The following is a 6000-nucleotide window of genomic DNA, read 5'->3' on the forward strand; positions in this document are numbered from 1 at the left end:
CAGGGCCTCTGTTCTGGCAGTCTTACTGCATTAAGGATCTTAAGAAGGTTCTACCTGGTCGACCAGTTTCGACATGTCATAGACACTCGAGTCACGGCCCGGGTGTTATAAAGGAGGTTTCCTTCACACTCAGTTGTCCACGTCGCTCTGGCTACCACCCCCAAGCGCAGGTAAGAAAAATACCTTACATAATATCCAAGAAAATAGAGGGGAATTTACCCTGCCGGTAGAGTAGTGGTCATTGCAAGAGACGCGTATTCTGGAGGTCTTGGGTTAGCATACTACACTGCGGGCATTTTATCTCCACTCTCTTTCGGTCTTTCCAAATTTTTTGTCTGTTTGAATGACCTACAACGTTCTCCCCTGTGCTTTCCGAGTATTTCGTGACTGCGAACCCTTATTTCTCTCTTAATTCAACGAGCCCCTCATTCTGTTTGAATGACCTACAACGTTCTCCCCTGGGCTTTCCGAGTTTTTTGTGACTGCGAACCCTTATTTCTCTCTTAATTCAACGAGCCCCTGATTTTCCATTCTGATTGGCTATATGCATAGTAAGGCCGCTTTTCTGGCAGTATTGTGTCATAGGGAGCTTACGAAGGTTCAACTCTGGCCGACCACTCTCGACAAGTCGTCGATACTCGAGTCAAGGCTCTGGCGTTAAGAAGGCCACCTTCACCCCTAGTAGTCCGAGTGGCCCCGGCTACCACCCTCAAGTACAGGAAACAAAAAAAACCTTAGCATAAATACCCCAGAAAATGGGAGCGGAAAATAGCCCCGCCTGAAGCATTGTGGTAATCGCATTTGTCGCTTTTTATGGCGGTCATAGACCAGGATCACACATGGCGGGCATTGTTCCCCACTTTCTTTCTGTCTTTCCATATTCTTTATCTCTTTAATGAGCTACTACATCCTCCCTTTTCGGATGTTTTTTTGACTCCCAACCCTTATTTGTGGTGTTTAAACGAGCCCCTCAGTGCCCATTCTGATTCAATACGTGCATTGCGAGGGCATTCTTCCTGGTAGTGTTAGTGCCATAGGGGGCTTAATGGGGTTCAACGCTGGTTGACCACTCTCGACATGTCGTAGACACTCGAGTCACAGTCAAGTGGTTAAAAAGAAGGTCCCCTTAATCCCAAGTAGTTCGAGTGGCGAAGGCTCACGCCCTCAAGCGCACGAAAAAAAATACCTTAACATAAATACCGCAGAAAGTAGAGGGGAAAATATCCCGCTGGTAGCATTAAGGTCATCGTACCAGACGCGTATTCTCGGGGCCTGTCCCATCCCTCGTTGCTGCCATACACGGCGGAATGATGATGATTGTGGCAGGATCTTCCTAGTCACCGGCAAATCTACTCCCAAACCAAGCAGAACGGCCGCCCACTCGAAGCAGAGGAATAACAGGCGCAGAGCCCGTTCAAGGCAGACAATAAACATGGGGTCCTAGAATACGGTCGGAAGTTCATCAACGTACCTGTACTCGGGCACTACTCATCATAAACTCCTTCCAAGCGAACGCAGCGGCGCGGAGAGCTCGCAACGCGGCTTTGATGCGGGCCCGCCGCCAAGACCCAGTGGTGACAGCTCGCGAGGCCGAAGAAAAACCCCAGCGTCGCCAGCAATCGCAAACCAGCACCAGCATTGATCCGGAGGCGGAGGCAGCGGCGAGGGCTCACGCAGTCGAAGCACAGCGGGCTCGTCGACAATCGGATCGCAGAGTAAGAGCCACGGCGCGGAGAGCTCGCAAAGCGGCTGCAATGTGGGCCCGCCACCAAGACCCGGTGGTAAGAGCTCCCGATGCCGTAGAAAGAGACCAGCATCGCCAGCAATCGCAAACCAGTACCAGCATCGATTTAGAGGCCGAGGCAGTGACGAGGGCCAAGGGATTGGCCAACCAATGATTGGGCGAAGAGGTCAAAACCTTCAACGTGTTCGTTGCTACCCAACAAAGAGGAGAGGAAAAAGAAGAGGTTGTCGTTCGTCGCCTGCGAGCTGAAGACACGTACCGGGGGTACGCGACACAAACGCTCTGCAGAAGGCGACGGCCAAGTTGGTTAAAAGGTCACACACCGAATTCGCCAACTAATACATGGAGATTCTCATCGTCCCAAACAAGCCCTACAGAATCACCACAAATATCGACGTCGTCGACGGCCTTGTCTACGGAGCGGTGGCAAGATTGACGTGTCGAGTCTTTATATAATGTGTGCGCAAATGTTTCACGGTTTTACCGATAAGCATTTTAGCCTCGCACCTCTCATCATCATTCACTTCGTGGAGACGGCGGGATTTTCTACTTTATTTTCCTCTCTCCAAATTTGTTTTCTGGTTCAATGAGCTACTACTTTCTCCCCTTTTCTTTCCAATGTTTTCTTGACTGCCAACCCTTATTTCTGTCCCAATACAACAAGCCCCTCATTCGCAATTTGATTCGCTACATGCATAGCAAAGGCATGTGTTCTGGTATTCCTAGTACCATAATGAGCTTAAAATTGTTCAACGGTGGTCGACCACTCTAGACTTGTCGTAGACACTTGAGTCACAGTGCGAGGGTTAAAACGGTCCCCTTCACCTCGAGTAGTCCGAGTGGCGCTAGCTAGCACCCCCATGCAGAGGAAACAAGAATAGCTTCACATAAATAACCCAAAAAGTGGAGGGAAAATATCCCCGCTCGTAGCGTAGCGCAAAGTACACAAATTTTAAAGGTCGTGGGTTTTGATCCCATCCGCTGGGCATTTTTTCTCTGTTTCCTACCTGTTTTTATATGCTCTTTGTCTGTTTCAATGACCTACTATATTCTGTAATTTACTTTCCGTGGTTTTCTTCACTGGGAACCGTTACTTCTATCTTAATTGAACCAGCCCCTCATTTACCATTCTGATTTGCTACATACATAGCCAGCACCTCTGTTCTGGCAGTCTAAGTGCCATAGGGAGCTTAAGAGGGTTCAAGGCTGGATGACCACTCTCGACAGGTCGTAGACACTCGAGTCAAGGCCCGGGGTTAAAAAAGAGTTGCCCTTCACCTATATAGTCCTATCGGCGGTGGCTACAACCCCGGAGCGTCGGAAACACACATACCTTAACACAAATACCCCAGAAAGTGGAGGGCAAAATAGTCCCCCCCCCCCGGTAGCATTCTTGTCATCGCACCAGACGCGTAGTCTGGAAGACTAATGTTGAGGTCCCAACCGGTTGCATTTTTTTCTCCACTTTCTTTCGGTGTTTCTATATTTTTTATCAGTTTAAATGACCTACTACACTCTACCCTTTGCTTTCTGAGGTTTTTGACTGCCAACGCATATTTCTCTCTTAATTCTAAGAGACGCTCATTTGACATTCTGATTCGCCACATGCATTGTGAGGGCCTCTGTTTTTGCAGTCTTAATGCCATAAGGATCTTTCGAGTGTTCAACCCGGTCGAGCAGATTCGACAAGTCGTACACACTCCAGTCGCGGTCCGGCGGCTAAAAAGAAGGTCCCCTTCACGCCGAGTAGTCCGAGTGGGGCTGGCTACTGCCCCCAAGCGCAGGAAAGAGAAATACCTTGACATAAATACCCCAGAAAGTGGATAGAAAAAGAGACCCGACGCCAGCGTAGTGGTTTATCGCACCAGACGAGTATTCCGTAGGTGGTGTGTGTGTTGAAAAAGGCACCAGGAAGAGCCAAGACGCCCACGGCGTGCCAGAACTCGGAAGAAGCATCCTTCCTCTTTCTTTATTTCAGTGCTGCTGCACCGCGCGCACTTCATCATCCTCTACTTATATGACATCTTCCCCGGGGCTCTTGGCGAGCTCGAGAGGATACAACTTTTGAACAGGACGGGTCAGGAACTGTCCATTCGGGATTCGGACTTTGCAAGCACGGACTATGCCGTCACGACCGGGATGTGTTTCCGCTATGATACCTGTCGTCCAAATTCACGTGGACCCTTTCCTTCGATGAGCACGACGTCTCCGAGTTTAACAGATATGGTGTTTTTTGACTTGAAACGATGGAATGATGACAGTTGAAGAACGTAGTCCTTTGTCCATCGCAACCAGAAACGATTTAAGAGTTGTTGGCGGTAATACCATTTTTTCGTGATTTTTGCAGGATTTTCTTTACACAGTTCTGCGCACACTGTTGGTGATGATGTTAAACGACTGCCGATGATGAAGTGAGCAGGTGTGATGATTTATGGATCGTTGATGGAGCTTTCCACGAAAGTGAGAGGACGAGAGTTTACGACTGCTTCTATTTCGCACATGAGTGTTCCCAACTGCTCTTCGGTTACAGATGCCTTGCCCAACGTGACTCGTACGGATCGCTTTACAGAACCGACAAGTCGTTCCCAAAATCCGCCCCACCAAGGTGTAGCTTGCACGCTAAACTTCCATGTGATGCCACGTTCAGCAGCGAAGTTGCGCATTTCGTGAGAAGAGCAGATTATGTACAGGGAACGCAACTGTTTGCTTGCGCGCTTGAATGTAAGGCTGTTGTCCGAATAAACTATCTTGGCACGTCTCTTCGAGCTATAAACCTCTGGAAAGCATACATGAATGCTTCTGTGGTCAGACGTGAATCTATTGCCAAGTGTATAGCCCTTAGAACAGCACATGTGATGAGGAGGATATAAACCTTGCGAATTTCTCCTCAAACCAGTAGGGGCCCGGCAAAGTCAATTCCAATTATATCAAACGGGTTCGACTTACGAAGTCTCTTTTCCGGAACAGGTGCCGTTGGAGCTGAGGCAGACTTTCCTTTGTATTTTTTACATGTGCTACATGAATGCAGGTTGCTTTTCACTCGCTGGCGAGGTTTTGTTATCCTAAAGGTTTCCCGCAATTCTACTAACACGTCTCCGATTCTGCTGTGCAGTAGTCTTCTGTGAACCGAGTCGATGATCAACTACGTGAAGTGACATCTTGACGGTGGGATGATAGGGTTCTTCGTGTCTTCGTTTACAGTGAAGTATGGTAATCTACTTCGTGCTCGCAGCAGTCCTTTGCCATCGATAAACGGGGAAGCATCGCGATGTCGGAGTTTTTTTGATCTTGCCCTAATTTAATATCCTTCATCTCTTGATGGTTGTGTTTCCCTTGTTCTGCTTTTATCAAACATTGTTCCACCGTCCTTATTTCGAATGTAGACAGTGGTCCTGTAGATCGCTTGGAACTTCTTACACAAAATCTTCTGGTTGATGCAACCACTCTGAGAAGCTTATGCAGACTGCTAAATCTATCGACAGGTATAACTTGCGCTAGTTCATCTTCGTTGCAACCTATCAGCTCCACATGTGTCAGCTCTATTGACAAATCGCGGCTTGAGACTTGAATGTCATCTGGCCAATCCTCTTCGGGCAAGTTCAGCCAGGTCGGTCCCTCCCACCAAAGTGAGCTGCTAATCAATTCGTCAGCCAAACAACCTCGAGTTAGTGTATCCGCGGGGTTGAAACATCCTCGGCAATGACGCCACTGGGTTGGAGGGTGCGTTCCTTGTAATTCCGCCACTCTGTTCATGACGAACGATTCCCACTTCTTGCGCCACGGATCCATCCCAATGCTATCGCGGAGTCTGTCCAAAACGTGATAACTGTCCTTCTGTGAAAAACCTTGTTTTTCAGGTAGGCACCCATTCTTGCGGCGATGCGCGCTACCATGAATTCCAACCTAGGTACGGTAAGTTTTCTGATTGGAGCCACTCTCGTTTTTGCGAACAAGAACGACGTTTCCTTTCCTCCTGCACTGTTCACGAAACGAAGGTAAGCTACCGCCCCATATGCTTGCGGACTTGCGTCACAAAATATGCGAACTTCCCAACAGTCCGATCTGTTTTCTGCGTCTGAAAGCACGTTTGACTCTTGTCTCTTGCAGCTTCGGAAGAGAATGAATCCAGTCATTCCATTCAGTCTTCAGGTTATCCGGAAGAGGCATGTCCCAACGAATTTTCTGTATCCAAAGCTTCTGAAACAGAATTTTTCCTTTGATGACAAATGGACAAATCAATCCTAGTGGGTCAAAGA

Source organism: Haemaphysalis longicornis, unplaced genomic scaffold, assembly GCF_048455015.1.
Source record: "Haemaphysalis longicornis isolate Haplotype H1 unplaced genomic scaffold, Haemaphysalis longicornis Haplotype H1 scaffold_8, whole genome shotgun sequence".
NCBI lineage: Eukaryota > Metazoa > Arthropoda > Arachnida > Ixodida > Ixodidae > Haemaphysalis > Haemaphysalis longicornis.